The following is a 15,524-nucleotide window of genomic DNA, read 5'->3' as shown; positions in this document are numbered from 1 at the left end:
ATGACAAACTCTTCGATCAGATCCTCATGCTCCTCGGGGCCATCGCCCATCGGGAAACCAGTCTCCATGGCATGGAGCTCGTACTCGGTCTAAACTTGTGCCACGGCCAATGCCACTGATGTGCCATGACGAATGCCGTGGAGAGTGATCTCCTAGATGTGGGCTAGGATGTCATGGAGGCGGGCGTTGATGAGGGGGCCCTAAGCATTGACAGCATCCACGGCCGCATTTGTCGCCAGTTGAAGGGACTCCAACTGCACTGTCAGGGCTGACGATCACAAAAATAGGAAAGTTATCAACATAAAAGACAATGGAGATAGAAATAGAGCATTCCTGGAATTCATCTTACCCGCCACCATGGCATCAGACTCTGCCAGCCATGCCCGAATGGCACTGGCCTCCTCTTCAGCAGCATAAAAGGGTAGCTTGAGAGACCCTGAGATGGATCTCAAGCTAGCCGTTTTCTCGAGTTGTATTGGAATAACGGTCTTAGGCTGCCCTCCACTCTCAGAGGAAACACCGAGCATCGTCGCCGTCGTAGGAGTCGAAAGAATCCGATGATAAGGCCGGCGCAGAGGATGCAGCATCAGAGGGCTCGCCGGTCCTTGGGAAAGGACGAAGACTGTCATTCACAACAAACCTATAAATGAGTCACAATAGTTCATCGTCATGAATAGAAGACGTCGATCTCACCTCATGCGTCGAAGGCGCTGGTTCACCGACATATTCTCCTCTAGAATCTCCTCCGCCACATGCTTGCGGCGATTGACCTCCCGGCCGTTGAGTTGATTGCTGGAAAGGGAAGAAGGCCGCTATAGAGTTTTGTGAGGGTGGAGAAGTGCAAAGGAATAGGAGCGGTTGTGAATGTAGATGTGTTCGAGACCATAGCCCTCAGCTGGTATTTGAAGCCCTAGAGCAAAGAGGTGCATGCCTCAGGACGTACAAAAGGCAACCATAATTAATAGAAAGTGAAGCACCACCTCACTAATACGAAAGATAATACGGCGCTGGGTGACTAAGGATAGAGGATCGAGGGGTTCTCTTAATAAAGGATATATTTTCAGACTTAATTAGATTAAGGTTGGCAGTTTGGAATTGGCTATTTTCAAATCGGCTCTTTAGCCGAAACAAGAAGTACAATTAGAAGACAGAGAGTATGATTACCATCAATTCTACACAAGATATATGATACACGAATTACAAGTCTAGAACATTCTGGATTGCTTTCAACACTTCTAGCCAGATAGCATCAACTTCTACGATTTGTTGCTTATCTTCTTCGACTGATCCAGGAATGTTCTTGAGGCTACTTTGGATGGCTCTGCCTTCTCTGACTTTGGCTAGCAGTTCCTATTTCTTTTGTTTGATGGCATCAGGTATTTGAGCCAAGGTGGACTTATGACGATCAATGGCATCCTTCATGTTTTCTAGCTCCCTCTCAAGCTCTGCGCGCTTGATTTCCAGTTGAGACAACTCTGGGTCAATCCTGAGGGAGGAGTTCTTCAAATGATCAATTAGCTATGTTAGCCCTTTGGCCTCTTGCCTGTTGGAGTTTCCCTTGGCCAATAAAGTTTCATGATCAGACAGATTCCTCTGAGCCTTTTTCACCTTCAGGGCCTAATCTTCAAGAATAGATAAAGGTGATAAGACTCTAGAGAGAACTAGGGATGGATTACCCTTAATAGCCAAGAAGACTCTCTACATTGAATCAGTGTCTTGGATCAAATCAGCTATACTCTTCTCAAACATTGGTAATATATCCCTTAGCTCATTTCTGGTCTCTTTTGACAGAGCTTCCTTAGAGGGGGTGGCTAACGAGCTGATTTCATCTTCATCAAGATACTCCTCAAGATTAAAAGAGTAGCTCAGGGTTGGAAGATTGAGTGCCTGTGTATAAGAAAATCTTGATTAGGAGGTTTGAATCAGTTTATAACAAAATAGATGGTGAAGAGGATACAATACCTTTTCTGTGATAGCCTCTATTTGAAGAGAAGGGACATCTGATGATGCACCAATAATATCTGGTTGAATTGGCTCTAAACTCTCAACATTGACATCTACAAACATTAGGGAAAATTTTTAGTTCATGTTTGTTGCAGAGAAATAAATTGAGCAAGTGACTTTCCTACCATTAATTGTGTGCTGGATTGGGGAATCGACAGCTTGAATATCAGCAACAGCAGGATTATTTTCAATGAGGAGATTATTAGATTCCTACTCTTGCGTAGCTGTTTCCTCAAGAAGTATCTGGCATGGTAAGAAGTCAAATGAAGAATAAAAGTTGAATAGGATCAAGAGTTTTTTGAGAAAACACTTCGGTAGCATCAAGGATAAGATAGAAGGACTCACATCTTCTGTTGTTTTGGAAGCATCTGTTGTTTCAACCAAAATTAGCTCTTCTTGAGGATCAGCCGATGGGGGTTCAGTTGGTGCTGAATCAAATGCCTAGGATAATAGTTCCACACCCAGAGCAGATTAGGACGCAATGGTTGATAACTGTGAAGAACGGGATTAGAAGTTGAATATCAGTTTGATAAGAAGATGAATTGTTTACCTGAGCAGCTGATGGTCTCGTTCTGTGGAGTCTTTTCCTAGTAATGGCTTTCTAGGTTGCCCCTTGGACCATCTTGCGCTTTGAAGATTGGTATGTCACAATCGTGGGGGCAGCATGAGTTTTCATCAATTTCTTCAGTGAAGGTGCGGCCGATCCTATTCTTGAAACTGGGCATAGTGGCCAATAATCTATAAGTTGCCCTTTCCTATCCAAGCTTGGAGGATTGAATTCAGTGTCCTGAAAGGGTCGGTTAGAATAGTCAGTAAGCGAATTCATCAAGTAATGTCTATGAAAAGGGATTGAACGTTACCTCACTATCAGAAACGAATTCCCCATCCAGCGCTATGCACAAGGGGTTGACCAACCCACAGAAAAGATGGGAGTGCCATTCTTGCCACTAGGAGTCAAAAGAGGGTGGAAGAGAAGTCAACTCTAACCTAGTCATTCACGCAAAGGGAAGAAAGATCTGATCCCAATTGAAAGACTCTACAGGCTTCCATCACCTCATTGATATTTTCTCTTGGCTTCAATATGTCTTTGAAGAACAATTGAGGGGGGAGTTGACCAAAACCAAATTGACAGACTACAAAAGATGGATTGTAAAACTCATAAGTTGGAAGGTTGCCCGGAAGAAAGAAGCATGTAGCCATTTTGCCACGACCATAACAAAATTCGGCTAGAAGAACGCAGGGCTTGATGAAGGAATTAAAGATTGCAGCCGCTGTCTCATCCGAATAGCCTGATTCAAATCGAAATTTGAATGGGAAGGTCAACTCATTGTTCTCATCCTCATCATATGGTAGCTAAGTCAGGGTGTCTGCATCAAACCCTCTATAAATTTTTTGAAGAGATGACCAATATCGATATAAATTGTTATGGCCGATGCAGCCTCACCGTAGCTCATGCACTGATGAGTTCTTCCTTCTTCATCTCTATATTCCTCATCAAAGTTGGAAGAAGGAAAACTCAAGCTTCTAAGATCAGGCCATATAATCTTGTACATATACAGGTTGAGCCACAATTGTATCACCCACCAAGGGCCACTGATAGTATGCACTAGTTTGTTCCTCAGTAATTGAGCAGCTACCTAGTACATCAAATGATAACCAGCCCCTAGCAGATACTTTCTAAGAGGGATATTCTTGCCTACTACCAAATGCTCTGCCATAAGCTTATGGTTGTAAGTTGGACCACAAGATGACCCACAGAAGATGAATCTCTCCAACCACATATTCAGAAAGGCCACATATTCTCTTTCACTGACAGTTGATTCATCTCTAATATGGTTTAGAATATAACTTGCCCATCCTGTGCAATCTGATATTTTGGCTAATTTCTTGGAACTAGCACTCAAGTATTCATAAGGCTACATTGATCTAGTAATTCTAAGGCCAGTCAACATGTAAACATTGGCCAGAGTGATGGTCATTAGACTGTGACCAAAAACAAAGGCGTTCAGGGCATTGGACCAGAAATAAGATGCGGAAATTAAGAGTGAATCATTCATCTCCATCCTAGACAATGAGAGTGTCAAACATTGATTCAAATAATACATCTCCCAATCTCTGGCCTTTTCCTCAGATACTCTACAAAACCAATCTCTCTATCCCTTGGGCATTTTAGGCCAGTTTCTGAAGGGGGTTTTGATATTCCAGGAGGATGAATCCACTACAGACTGTTTGGAAGGGATTTGGTTGGTTTCTTGATGGACGAAATCAGATGGATCAGGGTCACCCATAGGCCCAAGAAAATAGACATTGGAAGCAACAACTGATGGAATCAAGATTTCATTCCTCATTTCCTAGAAATCAGATGAAATAAATTTAAGAAGAAAAGAAATACAGGGCAGCGGCTGGTACTTGGAGAATGAAAACTTGGAAGCATACCTTAGGGACGTGGTCGCTGGTCGCCATTACATCTGAAATAGACTTGAATCTGACGAAGATCGCTTGAATAATGGCTTGATAAAATAGAGGATTTACTAGGGTTTGAGGCCTTGGCGATGACGCCATCGGCTGTTAAGATTTGCTCGAGAAAGAAGGGGAAAGCAAACAAGCCGAGTGGGTTGGAAGAGATACTATTAGGATATTATATAAGACTCGGACCAGGAAGTCAAGAGTCATGTGTATATCTCGGAATAGAACGGTTGTGGCATGGTAAATAGATTAACAGAAATTTTGTAATAAAATCATTTTTATCCTAAAATTGGGGGGCATGTGTTTACACCAAAATTTGGGAGAAGAACGTAGGAACTCGAAGGCTTCCAAGATTGTGTCAATCAAGGAATCGATTACATAAGGATCGATATCAGCTGATTCGGATGCGATACTGGAATTGGCTCTCTTTGAATGACGTCAGCAGATAACGATGATGAGCTACGATTGGCGTCGGGAAACTACATATTGGTCTCTACAAAAAGGGAAGGATTAGGGTTCAAGTTACCTTAAGATAGGAATATTTTCTCTTATGCCAAAGGTTGTAATGAGTCATACTCGAGTAGGATTCATGTTTTGGTTCTGAGTATAAATATTAGACCCCGGCTATTGTAAAGGACACACAATTAATCAAATACAAGTCATTTACTTTTTTCGGCTTTGGTCAACCCTATGGAGTAGGAGTACAGTAGATCTCAGCGAATTCTTTAGCGAGCAGGGCTGCATCGGTCCAGCCGACCTCTGGCTTATCTGTAAGTACCGTCATGGCTTATACTTCTATTCATACGGCTACATCGATCCGGTCGACCTCCACTGTGACTCTAGTATAAGCTAGTTATTGACTTTTGTCTAGTTCAAGTACGGCTGCATCGATCCGGTCGGCCTCCACTACTCAAACTAGATTAAGGTCAAATATCGGCTCTATCTAAGGTTCGCATCCTTCAGGTAGATTCATTAGGTTACCGATCTTGCTGATGTTTTCATTGTTATTAGTTTACAACAATATCAATTCGCTCGGTCGAGATCGAATTAGATCGGCCTCATATCCATTCAGTCCATCGTTCACTTTACTATAACACGATGACTCTTACTCTGAGCGACGGATTATGCTTCATTGACTGTTTTACTTCGATCTTGATCGTGCATAGTACGCGGTTAAGGCATGAATAATCTTGAAGAGGTTTGTTGTAACACCTCGGGTGTTTTAATTACTAAAACCTGCCATGTCATCATATGCATTGTACATCATTTCATATTAGTGAAAACTTTGATATGCATACACTAAAACAAGTTTACCTTTATGTGGTATGTGTTGAATTGTATTGTTTGAATCAAGTTCAAAATTTAGTTTGGATTTGAATTTTCAAGAAAACCCTGATTTTCAGTATTTAAATCCTACCCTGAAAATTCATTTCAAAATCTAAGCATATTTTGGGGTTGAGCCTAAAAGCAAAAGTGTAGAGCTTGTCAAGTTATACAAAGTTTATTTTTGGAGTTTTCAAAGTTGTTATGAAAAAATTGAAGTAATTTGAAAAGGCAAAATTCTTTAAATGTCCCCTATTTGAATTCAAATTTGCATTTCAAAATGTAGACCTAATTAGGGTGGTTATAAAAGCAAAGTTGTAGAACTTTGGATTTTGAGCAACTTTTATTTTTGGAGATTTTTTAGTTGTTACATGAATTTGGGAGTAATTTGGCTTTGAAAACAAATGGCAATTCTGTAATTAAGTGGAACATTGTTCGCCGCTTAAGCTACATCGCTGGCGTTCCTTCTTCGGCGTTCCAGGTATGACTGTGGTCGCCCTTGGCTTCATGCTGGCATGGGGAAGGCCGTGACGTGTCTTCCTCTTGCTTCCTTGGCCGCCCTATAAAGCTCAGACGTTGTCGCCGTTCTTCCTTCCTCTTCCTCTGTTTTCCCAACGCCACCGCCGCTACTCCGGCGAGCCCGCACCGTCGCTGTAGTGCTCCACCATCATAGCCAACCTAGTTCCAGCTCCGTCTCCTTCTTGCGCATCCATCTAGCCAGCTTAGGTCACCTAATTCTACCAGGAAACCGCTGTGTGAACCTTTCTTCCTCGCGGCCGGCAACCTCACCGTCGTGCTTGCGTTGTCGTGGCCAGCGCTCTCCAGTGAGCCTTTGCTCTTGCTCAGTGTACCTCTAGCTCCGCCTTGTTCCTGTGATGCTCTATGACTAGTTGATTGCTCATTTTGTCCATCACAGTCACCTGAGCACCGCTGTCGCCGAAGTTTGCTCCACCGTGGCCGCTGTGAACGTCGACCCGCGTCATCGTTGCTTCTCCGGTCTCGCTCTTTGCTCCAACGTGTTCGTGGTGAGCTGCTGAACCTTCCTGTGCCTTTTGTTTCACTGCTTTTGGCTTCATTTTGCCGGTGTAGTGTCACCGTGCCGCCGCGTCCGCCATGGCCGACGTCAAGCTCATAACTCGCTATAATTGCTCAAGCTAGTGCCTTCAAGCGATGCAGGGTGATGTGGGGAGTGTTTTGGTACTTTGGCCGTCGCCGTTGGTCTCACCATCGGTGAGTTTTCATCGGTCAGCGCCGTCGCCGTCGTGGTCAAAGTGGAAGGTCGGGGATGACATGTGGGGTCACCCTGTCAGCGACTGTATAGTTGAAAAATGAATTTTCTCATTTTCAAAAATGAATGAATAGTGTCTATTTTTGTTATTTGTGTGTAGATTTATTTAGAGCTCCAAAAATTATGAACATTTTTGTGTGACCTCTATGTGATGTGTATTATTTAGGAAAATATGAAATGTTGTTTTTCAGAACTTTTTGAATGTGATAAAAATTACTCAATTAATTAATAAATGGGTTTCCATGATTTTTCTAGGCTTAATTAATTATCCAAAAATTATGAAAATTGTTTTGCCACTTAGTTATCATGTGATGAACCTTTACAAAAATTTTGAGCTCAATTGGAACAAGTTGATTTATTTCATAATTTTGAATTAATAATTAATTCATAAAAGCAAATAGTAACCTTTAATGATTTAGGTTTTTGTTTGAATTTTGGATTGAGTGATGACCTTGGGTCATTAATTGATAATGATTCTTGGCAATGGAATTATGTGTTACAAAAAAGGTTTAGTTAGTTTGACTTGTAACTGTACCGCGAAGGAAAGTTGTATTCCAGTTGTTAATTTTTGCATTCATCATCGAGCATCATGTTTTATATCTCGCATCATGTTAAACATGGCATTGTTACTACGTGTAGTGAACGAAGGTGAGCATGTGGTAGTTAATCAAGTGGTTGAAGAAGTTGATCCACCGGTTGAGGTCGGATTTGATAATTGTGGAACAACTCCGGAACCCGACTTTTCCGTCAACGAAGGCAAGCCCCGGATGCATTCAACCTACCTTATGATTTCCAAATTGATTTTGCTTTTGCTTTTCTTTATTGCATTAAGTGATTAGGAGTTAAGTGAAAACCAAATTGGTGCATTACCAACCTTATTTTTCTATACCTACCTTGTTACCAGTTTTAATTCGTATATGCCTAGTTATGCTTAGCTACGCTTAGAACGATGAAAGTCGGGTGATTACATGTCGCCTGCAAATTTTAAATGGATCTTTGGTTACTTATGTTATCATGTGATATGAGCATGGAAAGTAATAAATCTAGACCGGGCAGACTCGGTGTGTGAGAGCCACAAGACATGGAGGTCTTGTGAGTGGGTTCTTTCCACCTGTGTCGATTAAGGTCCGTCCGTTGTTGAATTGCAAGAGGTGAGACTTTGTAGTACTAACCACATACTCCAGTAAGCCTTAACTTGGTTATTCTATTACGAGAATGGCTAGTCATGCACTGGGAGTGGAGAGATGGCGGGGATAGCGTGTACCCACGTGGCAATGAGCTGGATTGGTGGAGTACTGTATTCTCGGGTGGCGTGGACCCGTTCTTGTTTTAGAAGATCTAAGGGTAGGTTGGTATATGTAGGTCGGGGACCTACATATGTCATGTGGTCTAGAATCCCTAGCTGGGTTTAATCGGTTCGAATCGTCGTTGCTCCTCGGTCATGGAGACTCAACTCACTATTCATCATCGTAGTTTAATAACTGGAACTGGAGTAAGGTTTGAGAAAGAGTTTGATATGAGGTTCATGTTCTCATTACGGATCATGGTAGATTCATATATGGTTCTTGTGAAGTTTTATATGTTGAATTAAAGAAGTTTGTTAAAATGCTTTTACGCAAAAGAACTTTGATTATTGCTAAAGCCGTACCTTGAATCCCTGAGCCTGCATTCCTGAGTTCTTATCAATTTTATTTTCGTTAAGTCTTGTTGAGTACTTTTATACTCAGGGTTCGTTGACCCTTGTTGCAGGTGAGGCTCATGAGCAGGTCTACTTTGGACCGTGCTGCATGACTATTGTTCAATGCGATGACGATAAGTAAATGTGTGGCCCTTGGGCAGGGCAATCTATTTGTGTGTTTGTATTATGTTATAATGCAACTCTACTACTATGTTTTGTAATAAATATCGAACTTAGTTGTATGGTTTGAAACAAATGGTTTGTAAACTATGTTATTGTAAGACTTCCGCTGTTTTTACTCTGGTGTAGATATTTGAATAAATATTGTAATACTGCAATGACTCTACAATGTGATCCTGCTCGGAAATCGTGGATGATTCAGGGTTCTTTGTGGACACCCGACAGTCTTCTTAAGTTATCAGAAACATATGCATAGTCGTCAGAGGTCATTGGACAGTGACAGGTGCATGTAGGTCCTATAATTTAGGAGGTTCTACCACAGAATGGTATCAGAGCAATCGTTACAAAGTTTTTATTGTATTGTTTTACAAAAACTTCAAAATGATTTGGGACAAATATATATAATTTGTTAATTTGGTCCAAATTGCTTCTGACTTATCTTATTTCTTTCTCACCATTCCTTATTTGATTAAAAAGGCTTTGTGTGGTGGACTAGTAATATTATTATGCCATATATAAAAACAACTATTGTTTATGTACTTTATGAGCTTTGATGTTTTTGTTCGTAAGAACGATTCATGCATCATAATTAATTCACTTGTTACTTCCTTCGCCTCTGAGTCTAGGTTGAGTTGTGTAGTCCACCTTTGCTGCTCTTAAGACTATTGTTAGATTGTCCTACTTGGATTAATCTTGCTCCCTACAGTATGGCTCGTACCAAGATGACACCCTGTAAGTCCGTCGGACCCAAAGGAGTTCCCTATCACCAACTTGCCCCTAGGAATGACGGTGCTAGCAGTAGTAGCTCTAGGCCTGATCCCCAGGTAGAGATACAGAGGATTTCTATAGAGTTAGCACAAGCTACTAGAGATAGAGCCTTGGATGCGATCTAGGTAGGAGAATTATAGGATCAATTGAGGCATCTCACCACCGCTCATAGGAATTGCGAACGTATGTTAGTTCGTATGGTGGAGGGAAGGAATGAAGCTTGGCATAGAGAAGATGTAGCTAGAGCTAGAACTCATGAGCTAGAATTTTATGTGGAAGATTTAGAAGAACATAATACTACTCTGCATGAAGAAGTTCATAGGCTAAGCAATCTCCTGGATCCAAACCATGAACCTCAAGCTGATGCAATGGACCCAGGTGTTATCCTTGTCGATGATAGTGAATTGGAAGAAGAAGAAGAAGAAGATCCAGAAGAATTAGTGATGGTAGATGAAAGTGATAATGAGGGCGGAAATATTTCCGGAATGGATACCGAGCCCGAAGTTTGAAGTGATCGAAGAAAGGAGTAGAGTTGTATAATAGTTAGTTCTAGTTAAAGTTAAGTAGTCTTGTTTAGATGCGGTCTCGTGTATAAATTAGTAAACCCTATGTAATGTGTTTTGGAGTAAACTCGTGTGCAATTCAATAAAGACTTGTGAGTAAAGTTTGGTTTGTTATGAACAGATGCGTCGTACGCGTGGTTCGCATATTCCTGGTACTTCACAAGATGAAGACGGCATTCTTGATCCACCACCAGTTCCACCAAATCTAGCTGATGCTATCACCGCCCTTGTCAATGTGAATATTGAGAATGCTCGACTGCTTTGAGAGATAACTCAGAGTAATCAGAATATGGTGCAGGGAAACCGTGGCCGCAATCATAACCGACATGAAGCTACATATGTGGATTTTACAGATACAAGACCACCGATGTTCACCAAGGCAGATGAACCACTAGAGGCTGATGATTGGCTTCGGACTATGGAGCAGAAATTTGATCTTATTCCATGCACGGAGTATCAGAAACCTACGTTTGCCGCCCAGCAACTTCGAGGGGCAGCAAGTGCTTGGTGGGCAAATTTAGTGGCTATGCAACCAGCTGGCATTCCAATAACTTGGGTTGAGTTCCGTACTGCCTTTAGAGCCCACTATATTCTAGAAGGAGTGATGGCTATGAAGCTGGATGAGTTCCTTGCTTTGAAGCAAGGGGATCAAACGGTGATGCAATATGTAGGAAGATTCAATCACCTGTCACAGTATGCATCTGAACATGTCAATACTGATGCCAAGAAGAAGAGGCCAAGAAGAAGAGGTGGTTTATGAGAGGTTTGAATACCAAGCTGTAGACAATGATGACTACTTGTACCAATGTCACTTATCATGAGGCCGTGAATATTGCAATTGCTTCAGAAGAAAAGTATCGACAACATAAGGAGATCAAAAAGAAAAAGAGTGTGCCGTCAGGATCTTTTGGTGGAAATCAAAAGAGGCAGAGGGTGATTTATCATCTAGTAAACCATTATCGTCCTCCTTATCGTCTGCCACAGTTTCAAGCCGGGCAACAGTCAAATGTTCGTCTTGCTACAACTTATCAGAATCCACAACAGACTAATACTTCTAGGGTTCCTGCTTCAATGCCCTAGGGTCACAAGTATCCATGTTTCAATTGTGGCAAGCCTGGTCATTTCTCAAGAGAATGTCCATATCCAAGGCAGTCTAATCCCAATTATTAGAAGGCCCCTGCCAATCAACAACAGGGTCAAGCACCGAATAAGAACAATAATCAGAATGCTCAGAAAGGCAAAGATGAAAGGAAGACAGGAAGGGTTTTCTATATTCAAGCTGGGGAGATTCCTAAAGGAGAGCTAGTGATGATGGGTATGTTTCCTGTTGCCAATCATCCTGCTGTTATGCTTTTTGATTCGGGTGCATCTCATTCATTCATCAATAGAACATTTGTCGTGAAGCATGAAATTCCAATTGGGGCAACAAAGGAAAATTTCTTTATACAGTCGCCCGAGGGACGTTTGTGTACTAAGGAAATGGTATACCAGGTACCCATAAACCTGGGTGGGCATATTTTTCCCACTACCATGATTATCCTAAAGGATCGGGATATAGATGTAATTTTGGGAATGAATTGGATGTATCAGCATAAGGCTGTTATAGATGCTTTGAATAGAACTATAAGGGTGAGTTTGCCAGATAGTAGTTCTCACCTTCTTATCCAACTTCCAACCTTAAGAAGATCAGTGGGCAAAGTTTGTGCAACTGCCGTCAAAGAGATTAGAGATATCCCAGTAGTGTGTGAATTTCCTGATGTGTTTCCTGAAGATTTACCCGGTCTACCACCTGATAGGGATGTCTAGTTTAACATAGAGTTGAAACCTAGAATAGCTCTGATTTCTCGGAGAGCTTATAGGATGCCACCTAAGGAATTAGCCGAGTTGAAGACTTAGTTGCAAGAATTGATTGAAAAGGGGTTTATCTAACCCAGTTCATCACCTTGGGGATGTCTGGCAATTTTTGTGAAAAAGAAAGATGAGACCCTAAGGTTATGTGTGGACTATCGTCCGTTGAATGAAGTGACCATCAAGAATAAGTATCCCTTACCTTGGATAGATTTGCTTTTTGATCAACTGGCTAGTGCCAAAGTTTTCTCCAAGATAGATTTGAGGTCAGGATATCACCAAATCAAGATAAAGTCTGAGGATATTCCCAAAATGGCATTTACCACAAGATATGGATTATATGAATACTTGGTAATGTCTTTTGGTTTGACAAATGCTCCAGCTCATTTCATGTATCTGATGAATTTAGTATTCATGCCTGAGCTAGACAAGTTTGTAGTAGTGTTTATTGATGACATTCTAGTATATTCCAAGAATAAGGAAAAACATGCGAAACATCTCAGAATTGTTCTGACCCGCTTGAGAGAACATCAACTATATGCCAAGTTCAGCAAGTGTGATTTTTGGCTTAAGGAAGTACAGTTTCTTGGACATGTCTTGTCAGCTGAAGGAGTTGCTGTTGATCCAAGTAAAGTTAAGGATGTGCTTAATTAGAAACCGTCAACCATAGTTCATCAAGTTCGGAGTTTTCTAGGATTGGCAGGGTATTACCATCGGTTTATTCTAGATTTCTCTAAAGTATCAAAGTCCATAACTGAGTTGTTGAAGAACCAAGTCAAGTTTGTCTGGTCATCTGATTGTGAAGAGGCTTTCTAGACTTTGAAGAGACTGTTGACCACTGCACCAGTATTAGCCCAACCTGATATCAAGAAGCCGTTTGATATTTATTATGATGCTTCGGGCATTGGTATTGGATGTGTGTTGATGCAAGAAGGCAAAGTCATTGCTTATGCATCCAGGCAACTTAAGCAACATGAAGAACACTATCCGACTCATGATCTGGAGTTAGCAGCTGTGGTCCATGCTTTGAAGATTTGGTGGCATTACCTGCTTGGTAATACGTGCCATATATACACAGACCACAAGAGTTTGAAGTATATTTTTACTCAGTCAGAATTGAATATGCGACAAAGAAGATATGTTAAGGTGTTGTGTCCTTAACTATTCCAATAAGTGGGATGAATGCTTACCTTTGGCCGAGTTCTCATACAATAATAGTTATCAGGAAAGCATTAGAATGGCTCCATTTGAAGCACTCTATGGTCGTAGATGTAGAACATCACTGAGTTGGTCTAAGCCTAGAGAAAGAAGGTTCTTTGGGGTTGACCTTGTGAAAGAAACAGAAGACAAGGTTAGGCAAATACAAAGTAATTTGAAGATAGCTCAGTCCCGACAAAAGAGTTATGCGGATAAACGACGTAGACCATTGGTGTTTAACCAGGGAGATTTTGTATATCTGAAAGTATCACCAATGAAGGGAGTTACCCGTTTTGGTGTTAAAGGCAAGTTAGCACCTCGATATATTGGACCATTTCAAATTTTGGAGAGGTATGGAAAAGTGGCATATCGCTTGAAATTACCAGAACATCTCACAGCTGTGCATAATGTGTTCCATGTTTCTCAATTGAAGAAGTGTCTCTGAGTGCCTGAGCAGAATGTTGAGGTTGAAGGAGTGGAACTTGAACCGGATTTGACGTATTCTGAATATCCTATCTAAGTTTTAGATTAGAAAGAACGTGTTACTCAAAGGAGGACAATCAAGTTCTATAAGATATAATGGAATCAACATTCAGAAGAAGAAGCTACTTGGGAATCTGAAGATTACTTGTTAGAAAAATTTCCAGAGTTTCTTGCGTCAATATAGAAAAATGTTAGTTTTGCTCTGTTGTTACGAACCATGTTTGTAAAGGAACCTTAGTTGTTTTATGAACAGGTTTTGGATGTTTTTGGATTGACATATTTCCTTTTCCATTACTTACCCTATGGCTTTGAATCTCGGGACGAGATTTCTTTTAGGGGGAAGGATTGTAACACCCCGGGTGTTTTAATTACTAAAACCTGCCATGTCATCATATGCATTGTACATCATTTCATATTAGTGAAAACTTTGATATGCATACACTAAAACAAGTTTACCTTTATGTGGTATGTGTTGAATTGTATTGTTTGAATCAAGTTCAAAATTTGGTTTGGATTTGAATTTTAAAGAAAACCCTGATTTTTAGTATTTAAATCCTACCCTGAAAACTCATTTCAAAATCTAAGCATATTTTGGGGTTGAGCCTAAAAGCAAAAGTGTAGAGCTTGTCAAGTTATACAAAGTTTATTTTTGGAGTTTTCAAAGTTGTTATGAAAAATTTGAAGTAATTTGAAAAGGCGAAATTCTTTAAATGTCCCCTATTTGAATTCAAATTTGCATTTCAAAATGTAGACCGAATTAGGGGGTGGTTATAAAAGCAAAGTTATAGAACTTTGGATTTTGAGCAACTTTTATTTTTAGACATTTTTGAGTTGTTACATGAATTTAGGAGTAATTTGGCTTTGAAAACGAATGGCAATTTTGTAATTAAGTGGAACAGTGTTCGCCGCTTAAGCTACATCACCGGCGTTCCTTCTTCGGCGTTCCAGGCGCGACTGTGGCCGCCCTTGGCTTCGCGCTGGCGTGGAGAAGGCCGCAACGTGTCTTCCTCTTGCTTCCTTGGCCGCCCTATAAAGCTCAAACGTCGTCGTCGTTCTTCCTTCCTCTTCCTCTGTTTTCCCGATGCCACCGCCGCTACTCCGGTGAGCCCGCATCGTCGCTGTAGTGCTCCACCGTCATAGCCGAGCCAGTTCTAGCTCTGTCTCCTTCTTGTGCATCCATCCAACCAGCTTGGGTCACCTGATTCCACTGGGAAACCACTGTGCGAACCTTTCTTCCTCGTGGCCGGCAACCTCACCGTCATGCTTGCGCCGTCATGGCCAGCGCTCTCCAGTGAGCCTTTGCTCTTGCTCAGTGTACCTCTAGCTCCGCCTTGTTCCCGTGATGCTCTATGACCAGTTGATTGCTCATTTTGTCCATCACAGTCGCCTGAGCACCGCCGTCGCCGAAGTTTGCTCCACCGTGGCTGCTATGAACGTCGACCCACGTCGCCGTTGCTTCTCTGGTCTCGCTCTTTGCTCCCACGTGTTCGTGGTGAGCTGCTGAACCTTCTCGTGCCTTTTGTTTCACCGCTTTTGGCTTCGTTTCTCCAGCGTAGTGTCGCCAAGCCGCCGCGTCCACCATGCCCGACGTCAAGCTCGTAACTCGCTATAATTGCTCAAGCTAGTGCCTTCAAGCGATGCTGGGTGATGCGGGGAGTGTTTTGGTACTTTGGCCGTCGCCGTTAGTCTCACCGTCGGCGAGTTTTCATCGGTCAGAGCTGTCGCC

This window comes from Miscanthus floridulus, chromosome 4 (genome assembly GCF_019320115.1).
Source record: "Miscanthus floridulus cultivar M001 chromosome 4, ASM1932011v1, whole genome shotgun sequence".
Classification (NCBI taxonomy): domain Eukaryota; kingdom Viridiplantae; phylum Streptophyta; class Magnoliopsida; order Poales; family Poaceae; genus Miscanthus; species Miscanthus floridulus.
Note: the sequence above shows the minus strand (reverse complement) of the source record.